Raw genomic sequence first — 13,236 nt, 5'->3', positions numbered from 1 at the left:
AGGAACATGTGAAATGGGATTAAGATACTCAAAGATGCTATAAACCATTATGTGGAGAGTGATGAGGAAAAATCAAACATGCTAAATACTTCTGTTCTGTGTTTATGGAAGAAAATCCTGAAGAAGATTGTCTAGCAAAGTTACACATGAGAATGGAGTGGAAACCACACTGTTCATGGAGGAAAGTGTTTATGAACAACTTGAAAAATTAAAGGTGGACAAAGCAATGGGATCTGTCACAGGGTCGCCCCTGTTCCTAGTGAGGAAGCCTTGCCAGAGAAGGGAAATAGGGTTAAAACCCTTGCAAGTATTCCTAAACCGGCTAGGGAGAGTCCCAAAGCATCCCCTAGGAACACTTATGTCAAGCCTTCCAACACTGAAACCTCCTAAATCCCTGCCTAAAGCAGGCCTAGAGCCAGGGGCAGGAAAGAGCAGGGCTGGAATACAAGCCACTTCCAATGAGTCCCAAATTGATTTAGGCCAGATGAGGTGCTCTGTGAGAGCAGGCTACACCAACACACCTGCAGGAAGGATTAATCAGCTTCCTGCAGTGAGAGAAAAGGGAGTAACTTTCTAAAAGCAGGGGAGCCAGCTCCAGAAGCAGTGGGAGCACCAGCCTCTGAGTACACACTGGCTCCCAGCCCAGCAAGCCAAAGTCAGTCAGCCGGTTGCAAGTTACAGATTGCCAACCCAAGGAATTAAGAAGCCACAGTCTACCTCCTGGCTACCAGTCCAGGCAGAGGTGGGTGATACAGAAGTCACAGAGAATGGTGAAACTGTGTTTGGGCAGGACATTGAGTTAGCTGATGAAGACTTTGCACATGACATGGAGATAGAGTAAACAGAGCATCCCATTATTGAAAGTTTGGAAACAAGCTGATCTTTTCATGCTATGGCAACTGGGAGAAAATGTGGAATGTGTACTGCCTTAAGACAAGGCTGGAAAGTTTTTGTGTTTGAAGAAAGCTTTACATTAAGAACCAGTTTTTTTCTCTCTTTTGGAGACCGTAAGCTGGGAACTGACTATTCTTTGTGTTCTAAATGCTGCCAGGATACCAGGTGATACAAACCTGAAGGAGCCTAGTGGAGGTTTTGTTTTGATTTTTTGTTCAATAAAGTATTCTTGAGAAATTGCACCTCTGACTCTGAACTGGTTGCTTTTCCTTTATTCTAATACCATGCTACCATTAGAATCTTGCATAACTGCCCAGCTGAGGTTTTCGTGCCCTGGGTAAGGCCACTTGCTGAGCCCAGTTTGGCCGCGCCCGGTCACAGATCGGACGGGATCTATGCTAGGATATGGAGGGAACTCAGAGAAATTCTGATGGGTCCTTTTAAAGATTTGCTCAAAAAATCTTTAGAGAAAGGAGTGGTTTCTGGGGATTGGAGAAGAGTGGACGTGGTCTCTATTTACAAAAATGGTTGCAGAGATGATGCGGGAAACTACAGGCCAGTGTAGAGCAGCAGCATCTTAAAACTTTTTTCATGTTCATTTTGATTGAGTTACTGCTAGAAAGTTTCATGAAGAAGGGGTTGTGTTCCCTGAAACCAAGCTTGATCAAACCTATGAACAACTGTACCTACCAATGGAGATGGAAAACAAACTTAAAATGCTAACTCTCCTGGTAACATTGTCACTTCTTTCATGGCGTATCACCAACACAAAGCTCAACCCAAGCTAAGCGCAGTTCTCACAGTGAAAATATTTGCTTTCAATTCCACATTTAGGCTGCTATCACAGGGTGTTGTGTTTGTGGAAGTTTTACTGTCATTATTTTGCATTAATTTATTAAATTTTGTGATGCACACGTTTATGTGAAATCCTATGATAGTGTGTGGCTGAAACTGTGAGTGGATTCTCGTGAGTGGATTCTCATGACGTTAAAGTTCAGGGCATGGTGGAGCAATGGAGATGTTGTTCCTTTTGGGACTTTGCTCCTCAGAGCTTACTACCTCACACTGAGGGTTCACAACACTATTAATAATTTTTTATCATTTTAATCACAGTGCTGTTCCTCAAACACAACCTCCTGTCAAAATTTGAACTTTATTCATTGATTTGTGTCTTTTGAAGTTATCTGAGGCAGTCACTCACGGGTTTTCTTAGGTTATTATGCCTTTTCTTCTGAGCATAACATTTTCCTAGAAAATTATAATACCTTCCATGGAAAATAATCCATAAATCTCTGATTTGCTCCACTCCATGTGATATTATTTTCAGAGTCAGACATAACCATGTCATGTAGCGCATGAGCCAGGGTATAAAGAGTATTGTATACGCTATAGATTTTCCCAAAATATCTAGTGTAACATTGTGGTATGGAAGAAAATGTTTCATTATTATCACAGGGTATTTTGATACTCTGGTGACACCTTTGGTTACACAGAGACTTCCACAATGTTTCAGGATATTTTTCATATGGAAGTGACAGAGGATTCTCGCAGAGAATATTTAAAAAGCTGGGAATATTTTGCTTAACTGTTGTGAATGTCAAGAAATTGGATTTAATATTAGTGATTTGTGGATAGGTTTGGGAAATGAACTCTTCACTTGTGATGATCCAGACTTTCCCAGGAACCTCCAGAATATTTATTTCAGTTAATAGAAATGCTGTTGAAATGTCATCACAGTAGCAGATGATCACATTTACAGATAATGTGTGAAGATTCTCATTAAATCTGTGCATCTTCTCTTTGTTAATAATTACAGTGAGGATATCAGTTTCTGTGAATGCAATGCAGCCTCCATTCTGCTCAATCCCTTCGCTCAGGATCTGGACTGCCTTCAGGCTTCCTTCATCTTGAGATGCCATGATACCAACCCAGGTCCAGTTGAAATGTTTTAGTAACCTGACGATGCCAGCACAGAGGTGGAGCTCACTGGGAACAGTCCGGTAGAAATAAGGAAGCTTAAGAGTATCACTCATTAAAAGATTTTGTGAAGAATAGCTGATCTGTTGAGACAAATAAATAATTTAATATGGAGTTTATATTTTCAGTCACATTTTTGGAAGATGATGATCACCTGATTATTTGAACAGTGTTTTCTTAAGGATATGGGGGAGGGAGAGATGAGTGGTGTTTTTTATTAGGGTAAATTGCAGTGAGAAGGGTTAGAAGGGGTTTTAGTGAGCGGAACTTTTTTATTGTGCATCTTAATATAATCCAACATGTTAAAAAATACAAATAATAAATAAGGAGCCCTAAGCTGTGGTAAAAAGTGGCTTTGCGAAGAAATGCATGTTATCCTATAGATGCGTTAGCGGTTAGCGCACGCTAAATCCGTGCTAAAATGCGTGGAGGGGCATAGTAAAAAAAAAACGTCTAAGTCCCTTTTTGGCCTAAGGCCTTAAACGTTGAAATTAAAAGCAGGGAAAATGTCCATAATAAAAAAAAGTCCTTTTTTTGATAATGGCCTGCCTCTACATTCAGCTGTTTAAACGCCCAGACCACCACTACGTCTACACTTGTACCCCCACGACGTCTACACTTATACCCCATAATGAACCAAAAAACCGCCTAAGCCACAAACGTCTAACAAAAGGGCTTTTAGGCGAAGAAGGAGCCAGTCCTTCACCTAAAAGCTGGATTCTGTACAATGTTGGCCGTCTAAGTCAAAAAGGTATAAGTGCCGACTAAGCAACCTGCATAAGGTTTTGGTTATATCTGCTGCACGCCTAGGTGTAGGTCGGCCCACCGCCCACCCTCTCCCCTCCTCTAAACACGCCTCTTTTCTCTCTGTGCGTTTAGTGGCAAGGGAAAGGCCTAAGCTGGTTTTAGATACGTCTAAAACCAGCTTTGATTATGGGTACTTGGACGATCAGGCTTTTTGATCATCCAAGTAGTCATTTAGGACACTTTTTAGACTTTTTTTTTTTATTATGAACCCCTTAGCGTGCCTTTGTAAAAGAGGGCCTAAGGATGTTAAATGATTCTTCTTTGAATGGCAGGAAAAATGGGCTAAGCCTTTACCTTTAGCGGGGATTTTAATTTTCCTTTAGATGCTTTAAATAAATCTGGGCTTAACACCACTAAACTTCATCCTATGCCCCCACATTCCGGAGCTCCCGATCAAATGAGAGATTCCCCTCTTTCACCTTAATACCATGCAGGTATTAAAATTGGCAATGTCATCTCTCTCCACTCCCGCCTATCCTCAAAGTACACATGAGATCTATAAATCTAACCCCATGCACTGTATGAGGAAGCCCAATGACTCTTTTTGGTAGCCCTTCTCTGCACTGACTCCATCCTATTTATATCTTTCTGAAGGTGCAAGTGTACACAATATTAGAAATGAGTCTCACCAGAGTCATACACAGGGACATCAATATATCCTTGTTCTTACTGCCCACTCATATCCCTATTCAACTAAGCATCCTTCTAACTTTTCCATCACCATTCAACCTGTTTGACCACCTTAAAATCATCACATACTAGCACTCCCAGGTCCCTCACCTTTTGCGTCCACCAAATTCTCCACCCCTTAAAATGTACAATTCCTTTAGGTTATGGCAACCCAAATGCATGATCTTTCAGTTATCATCATAAAATTTTTTGCAGCCAAATTGCCAACCACACTGCAAGCTGCACTAGATCCGTCCTCATGTAATATACATGTAATACCAAACAGACAGATCTTACCTGTCAGCCTTTCAGCTAGTTTGCTTATAAAATGTTAAAACAACAAGCCCAAGAAACAAACCTTGAGGTAACATCTCCTTCCTCAAATTAGAACATAGATATGATGGTATATAAAGGGCAAATTGCCCATCTAGTCTGCCTGTACGCAGTAACCATTATCTCTTCCTCTCTATGAGATCCCATGTGCCTATCCCAAGCACCATCTGCCTCCATCATTTCTACCGAGAGACTGTTCCACACATCTACCACTGTTTCCGTAAAAAGTATTACCTTAGATTAATCCTGAGCCAATCTTCATCCTATGCTCCCTCATTCCCGAGCTTCCTTTCAAATAAAAGAGCCTCAACTCACCGTCTGCTACCTCTGAGCCCGATCTGTACTCACCGGACCTTATGTCAGTAGTGACTGACCCCTGAGGATGAAATAGCACCCTATGGCTATACTCATTCCACGGGTCTCCTGCAGATTCCCCAGCTTTATTTACTCTTTCCCCAGCTAAACCATCCAGAACCTTCCAGATTGCTCCAATCTCCCCATAACATGCAAGTAATGAACCCCCCCCCCCCCACATGCAGTACTACCAAGCAACCAGAACCACTAGCCCAGGAATAATAATGTATACACCACAAGAAAAGACCCACAGAAATTCCACAACCCTCAAACCCCATACACTGCCACTGTCACCGAGAAAGCCATACACCCTGCAACCAGCCCCTGAGAAAATCAAAAGGACTCAAGCAGACCCCTTCATCCAATACACCAACAAGCCCCCATTGATTAGCATTATTTCCAGTATCCTTATCAATGCCAGGAACAATCACATTTTTGAGTGCGAATCAACCCACAACACTCATCCTGACAGTCTACACAAAACCCCGATTGCCCAGCCGCTCAAGCCAGGCCAATCCCTGCATAAAAACAAAATTAAATTGAAAATCACTTGCCACTAGTTCAAAGGACCAACCATGCCACATCCCACTGCACACAGACGCCCACAACACTGACCGACCCCTATGCCAACAACACACACTTCATCCACACCATTGTACACTCCATAAAACACTGCTCTAAACCAAAACCAATTCCCTACCACAAATCAATTAGCATTTTCTCTGATGGCCCAGAACACTTCACCACTCTCCAGCTGCCCTGAAACAAACTGTACTCACATAATCAAGTAGGCCACGTCCCCGATGGCAACCCGAACTAACCTCTGTTTCCCTCAATACACTGTGCTGCCAAGCTATAAAGCAGCCACACAACAGTCCAGAAAGCATTGTAGCTGCTAAATTCCCAACAGCTTTGAACCGTGAGCAAACACAAGGAATGCAACACCGAAAAGCCCCCAGAAGAGCCAGAGTGAGAAAAGAGTAGGAAGCTAGATTCTCAACATCAGCCAAAACCCTCCCTGCATGTGTCAAAGGTGCTGCACCGAGTAACCAACTGCTGCTTCACCTCCCGGCCTGCCTGGGCACCAAAAAGAAAACAACTATGCAGAAGGAACATGCCTCAGTGGCTCTGTCAAAACGTACTGGAATGTGAACCCCTTGACACAGCGTACAAAACCACTGGCCTCAACAGCAGTCAGAGGAAAACAGCGAATCCACGCTCCCCAATGCTTCGTACAGTAAGTAAAATTGTATGCTTACAAATCTCCACACCAAAGCCTCACAAATCCCTAACCCCCAACCATAGTACCCACCCAGAAGCCCTCCTCAAAAATCTCCCCCCAACCCCAATAAAAACACAGTACCCGCAAAGAAAATATTATTCAAAATAAGCTTGCCTTTAACCAGTAAAATAAGTTTACAGAACCATAATTTTTTACCTAATCCTACCCTTCGCCGTTTTCCTCACACTGTCCCTCCAACCCACCAAAAGACATGACCAATCACAAAGCCACACCTCCCCTAATCTCATTTACCTCAACCAATCACAAGCGCATCCATGTCTCCTTTAACCTTTTATCTCCTCCTTCCAAGTCACCAACAATCCTTACTACTCTGACCCTCAGCACCTGATACTAACCTGTTTTATTTATCCCACCCCCTCTCTCAATTACTCCTCACAGGTGACTAGACTCTGATGTCTTCTAAAAATTAAGATTTTTATTTCAGAGATTTTTTCAAATTAATTAAGTCTTATACACTGTGGGAGGCTTTTAAGGCTTCCTTACAAGGCAGATTTATTTCTTTAGCTGCTCATAAGCATAAATAAAGAAATCATCATATTTCCACTTTAGAAGCACAAATTTTTTAAAAAACACAAATCTCAGTATAGTGCTAATCAAGACCCTCAGGTGTTAAATCAGATTTATGCTTTGAAATATGAATATAATAAATATTGGAGTAAAAAAGCTGGCCAAGAAATATATGTTAGCAAATTATCTTAATATACAGGTCAAAATAAATGTGGTAGATTACTTTCTTTTTAAAAAATATCATTTTTATTAAGGAGTCAACAGGGGAAACAAGCATGGTACATGGATGAAATAGGCAAACAAAGGCAACAATGAAAAGAATCATAACATCCAGCAACAAGAGTACATAGGAAACCAGTAAGACACATGACTAGATTACTTTCTAATTATCTAAAGTGGAAAATTTCTAGAATGCAAATTCATGCAATATTTAAAAGAGGTAATTTGATTACTTTCAACACACAAGACATTTTAGCAGTTTTTCGTTCATTTTATTCCTCCTTATATGTTTCAGAAGCTAATGGAATTATCTCTGATATAAAGAAGTTTTTGAACACTCTCCCTAAGGTTACATGGTCATTGGAAGAAGCTGCAACCTTAAGCCTCTCTATTTCTGAAGAGGAAATATCTGCCATTGCTCAATTGAAGATCAGGAAGGTATCAGGACCTGATGGTCTGAGTGCTGTATTTTTTTAAGGTATTAAAGTTAGAACTTATGCCTTATTTGCAATCCTTTTTTTTTCTTTCGTAGAAAATGATGATAATTCTGTTCATGCTGGATCTGCAGCGGAGTCAAGTGTGGAAGTGCTAGACTCCCTGGCTCAAATTTTACTCTCGCCCCTGATGCTGGCTATGACTCCTTGCCCTGCGGGGACGAGGAGAGAGAAGACCAGCCCGGGGAGCAAAGGAGAGGAATCGCCGGAGCTGGATTCTACCGGCGGTTCATCCAGAAGAGAATTGTTGGCAGAGAAGATCAATATTCAGGCGGGCAAGCCTGACATTAAACCAGGAATTACACTGGAAATGCTTTATGAGGCCATCAAGGTATTGGATGTGAAAGTTGTGAAGACCTCGCAAGATATGGAGGTAATTGTTTCTAAAATGGGTACTTTTTCCTTGAATATAGAACAGGCTAAACAAGAATGTATGCAAAAAATAAATCCAGAAACTGGCCAATTGAAAGAATCAATATCAGCAATTGTTAAAGAACAGAATTTTCTTCAAAGGAAGATCGAGCAAATGGAAATTTTTAATAGGCATCTAAATTTAAGGATTTTGAACTGTCCTAAGATTCCTGCTTCATCTCCAATTGAAATTTTTAAGAAGATTCTGGTTGAAAATTAAAATTTTCCATTATAGGCTATACCACCTATTAATAAGGCCTATTTTCTTCCAATACATAAGGAGAAAAATACTTACCCTGAAAATTATTTAACAACCAGAGAGAATGAAGATTTCCTTATCTGAAGTTAAAGATTGAGCTACCTTACTGGTGAACTTTGTATTTGCATCTGTGATGAAAATTTTCTTCAAGAAGGGAGTAATCCCATGTTGTGGACAGAGAATATGGATGTATCCAGATGTAACAAAGTCCACGCAAGACAGACAAAGAGAATTCTTAGTTTTTTGAGATGAAAACAAGAAAATTGAGTTTTACCTTCTTGTTTGCCTATCCCTGCAAATGCATATTTGAGTGCAAGGTATTTGTTCTTCTTTCCGGAACATTTAAGATCCTTTTTGGACCTTAAAGAAGCTGAGCAGTACCTCTGAATAAGAAATACATGAAATAGCTGAGATTTAGATCAGTGGTTCCCAACCATGCCCTGGAGGACCACCAGGCCAATCGGGTTTTCAGGCTAGCCCTAATGAATATGCATGGAGCAGATTTGCATGCCTCTCACTTCCATTATATGCAAATCTCTCTCATGCATATTCATTAGGGCTAGCCTGAAAACCCGGTTGGCCTGGTGGTCCTCCAGGACAGGGTTGGGAACCACTGGTTTAGATCATTTAAGCCTTTTCTTGAAACTTATTTTTGAAAAATTTTCTCCCACATAATCTGTATCTCTCTTCTATAAAGTAGTGGTCTGAGGAGGAGAATTATTCCAAAGATGTATTTATTTAGGGATCCTTGTACAAAGGCGCGCTAGCCAATTTAGCAAGAGCTAACATATTTAGCACAGGCAAACAATTAGTGCATGCTATACGCTAATGCGTCCATTATACTCTGTTAGCTTATGCTAAATCGGCTAACGCACCTTAGTAAAAGAGGGGGTTAGTAAATAATTTCATTTTCATTTTCTTTATTGGAATTTACTCTATGTTACTAAAGCGAGTGTTATGACTTTTAATAATTGTATATATATAAAGAAAAGGTACAGATAAGGGTGACACAAATGATAAAAGGGATGGGACAACTTCCTTATAAAGAAAAGCTAAAGTGGATAGGGCTCTTCAGCTTGGAGAAGAGACAGATCAGAAGTGATATGATAGAGTTCAATAAAAGTTGGGGCTGTTCTCCCTGGAGAAGCGGAGACTTAGAGGAGACATGATAGAAACCTTCAAGATCCTGAAGGGCATAGAAAAAGTAGACAGGGACAGATTTTTCAAATTATGGGGAACCACAAGTACAAGGGGGCACTCGGAGAAATTGAAAGGGGACAGGTTTAGAACAAACGCTAGGAAGTACTTTTTCACCCAGAGGGTGGTGGATACATGGAATGCGCTTCCGGAAGCTGTGATTGGCAGGATCACGTTACAGGGCTTCAAAGAAGGTTTGGATAGGTTCCTAGAGGACAAAGGGATTGAGGGGTACAGATAAGAGTTGACGTAGATGTAGGGATAGGAGTAGAGATAGATTATAGAAATAGTCAAGGACCACTGCTTAGGCAATGGGCCTGATGGGCCGCTGCGGGAGCGGACTGCTGGGCGAGATGGACCTCTGGTCTGCCTCAGCGGAGGCAACTTCTTATGTTCTTATGTTCTTAAAATACTGAGTGGAGTGGAAAGGGTAGATGTGAATTGCTTGTTTACACTTTCCAAAAATGCTAGGACTTGGGAACATGCCATGAACTTACTAAATATCAGATTTTAAACAAACCAGAGAAAATATTTCTTCATGGAATGTGTAATTTTGGAATTTGTTGTCAGAGAATATGATGAAATCAATTAGATTAACAGGGTTTAAATAAGGTTTGGATAAATTCTTATAAAGGAGATGATTTGGGGAAATCCGCTACTTATTCTTAGGATAAGCAACATAAAAACTGTTTTATTACTAAGGATCTAGCTAGGTACTTAAGACCTGGTTTAGCCACTGTTAGAGAAACAGGATACTGGTGTTGATGGATCTTTGGTCTGTCCCAGTATGGCAATTCTTATGTCCTTAAATAGCTTAACAAGAAATCGTAATGCATCAAAAATATTTTTCACAAAGTAGTGCATGTTTTTTTAACAGAATCTGATGATTTTTTCAGGATATTGAAAAGTTTGTCTAAAGATTTTCCATTGCAACCTCTACCTTCCCAGTCAGTATCAGGGTAACTGAAATATCCTATTATTATTGTGCTGCAAAATATTTTAACATCCTTAAATTATTGTTAATACAGTATTCCCTCGCCTGTCTGTTAATTCTGGCTAATTGTATGACAGTACACCCTTACCACTATACTATTTCCCATCACACATAGACCTTCTTTAACAGATAGCACCACTCCCACATCGATTTGTTCTACCTCTCGTTGTAAAATAATTTCAAATCTGATATCAAAGTATCCTATTGGTTACCCTCCACTCTGAAATGTCATGACATCTACCTACTCATTTAGGGATCCTCTTACTAAAGCCATGGCAAAAGTGTCTTTAGTGTCCCACAGGATACGGCCACATGCTGTGGTTGGAAAATGGCATATTTTCCCATTTCAAATAATTTTCCAATTCAAAATAATATTTTCCCATTTAAAATAATTTCAAATCTGATATCAAAGTATCCTATTGGTTACCCTGAAATGTCATGACATCTACCTAGGTAACTAGGTAAGTTGGGGGAGGGTACATACTTATATCCCAGAGCAGTAAGAAACCACCCTGTGGAGGCGAGTCGCACTGACACTACCAAATCTAAGGTAAGTACCAATGATATCCACAATTATTCAGGGAGAAAAATCACTGATAATCTAGAAGCCACACTAACTCATCATAAAGGAATCTCTTCACAGATATGGAGGGCTATGTATGTTAATGCACACAGCTTGGGCAATAAAATTCTAGAATTAGAGACTGAGATAACAAACGCCGATCTTGATGTGATAGCGATATCCGAAACCTGGTTCACAGAATCGCATGGGTGGGATATGGTTATACCAGGGTACAACCTACTTCGTTGCGACCGAGTGGGTAAATTGGGGGGAGGAGTAGCACTATACACTAAGGAAAGCATCAAAACCACCAGAATCACAGATGTTAGATACACCGGGGAATCCATCTGGGTGAACCTGGCCAGAGGAAAGGAAAAATGCCTATACCTTGGTGTGATATATAGACCTCCCAGGCAACAGGAGGACAAAGACATAGAATTAATCGAGGACATAGAGAACATCACACTGCGCGGGGACTCAGTAATGCTAGGAGACTTCAACATGCCAGATGCAGATTGGGACACACTCTCCGCGACTACGGGAAGCAGCAAAAGAATATTAAACTCCATAAAGGGTGCACATCTCAAGCAATTGGTATTGGAGCCCACCAGAGACCAGGCGTTACTAGACCTAGTTCTCACCAATGGAGATAGCGTCACGGAAGTCTCAGTAGGAGACACACTAGCCTCCAGCGACCATAATATGGTATGGCTCAACCTCAAGAAAGGTTTTCCTAAGACAAACACAGCAACAAGGGTTCTCAACTTTAGAGGCACAGACTTCAACCGCATGGGAGATTTTGTCCATCAGGAGCTAGATAAAGAAGCAAAATCTGACAATGTGGAGGACATGTGGACGTCTCTGAAGTCCATACTACACGAAGCAACAGACCGATACATAAAGACAGTAAGTAAACGCAGGAGAAACAAAAGACCCCAATGGTTCAGTAAAGAAATTTCAGACCTAGTTAAACAGAAAAAAGATGCATTTATCACCTACAAACACTTAGGCAGAGAGAGGGCAAAAGAGGACTATCTAGAGAGATCTAAAGCTGTCAAAACAGCAGTCAGAGAGGCCAAACTCCAAATGGAGGAAGAGCTAGCACGGAAAATTAAGAAAGGGGATAAATCTTTCTTCAGCTATATTAGCGACAGGAAAAGAAATAAAGATGGGATAGTACGCCTGAAGAAATCGGACGGTAACTTTGCGGAATCAGATTCTGAGAAGGCAGAACTACTAAATCAATACTTCTGTTCAGTGTTCACCCGCGAAATGCCGGGAGCTGGTCCACAGCTGCAGAAAGGAGATAACCAGAAAGACCCGTTTCAAGATTTCGAATTTACGCCCAGTAGCGTCTACGATGAACTATCAAAACTCAAAGTAAACAAAGCCATGGGACCGGATAACCTACATCCCAGAATGCTCAGGGAGTTAAGGGAAGTCCTGGCTGAACCATTATCTGTTCTTTTCAATCTTTCCCTAAGCACAGGAAGAGTCCCCTTGGACTGGAAAACCGCTAATGTAATCCCACTCCACAAGAAGGGCTGCAGGACAGAGACAGCAAACTACAGACCAGTGAGTCTCACGTCTATAGTGTGTAAACTCATGGAAACACTGATCAAACAGAATATTGACACAATCCTAGACGAAAAAAAACTGCGTGATCCACACCAACACGGGTTCACCCAGGGAAGATCTTGCCAATCTAATCTGATTAGCTTTTTTGACTGGGTTACTAGACAACGGGACGCCGGAGAGTCACTGGACGTGGTATATTTGGACTTCAGTAAAGCATTTGATAGCGTCCCTCATCGAAGATTACTGAACAAGCTGAAATCGATAGGATTAGGAGACACTCTAACTACATGGGTTGGGGATTGGCTAAGCAGTAGACTTCAGAAGGTGGTGGTGAACGGTACCCCATCCGAAGCATCAGAAGTGATCAGTGGAGTGCCGCAGGGCTCGGTCCTGGGCCCAATTCTATTCAACTTATTCATAAGAGATATGACGCGGGGACTTAGAGGAAGGGTATCACTGTTCGCCGACGCCGCCAAACTTTGCAACATAGTAGGCAGAAGCTTGTTACCTGATGATATGACACACGACCTACTGCTTCTGGAACAATGGTCGACTACTTGGCAGCTAGGCTTCAATGCTAAAAAATGCAAGATAATGCACCTGGGTAAGAGAAACCCGCGCAGAACTTATGTACTAAATGGTGAGACCTTGGTTAGGACCACGGCGGAACGCGATCTA

Source organism: Geotrypetes seraphini, chromosome 12 (assembly GCF_902459505.1).
Source record: "Geotrypetes seraphini chromosome 12, aGeoSer1.1, whole genome shotgun sequence".
In the NCBI taxonomy this organism is placed as follows: Eukaryota; Metazoa; Chordata; class Amphibia; order Gymnophiona; family Dermophiidae; genus Geotrypetes; species Geotrypetes seraphini.
The sequence above is the reverse complement of the archived record's forward strand: the minus strand, read 5'-3'. Positions refer to the sequence as shown.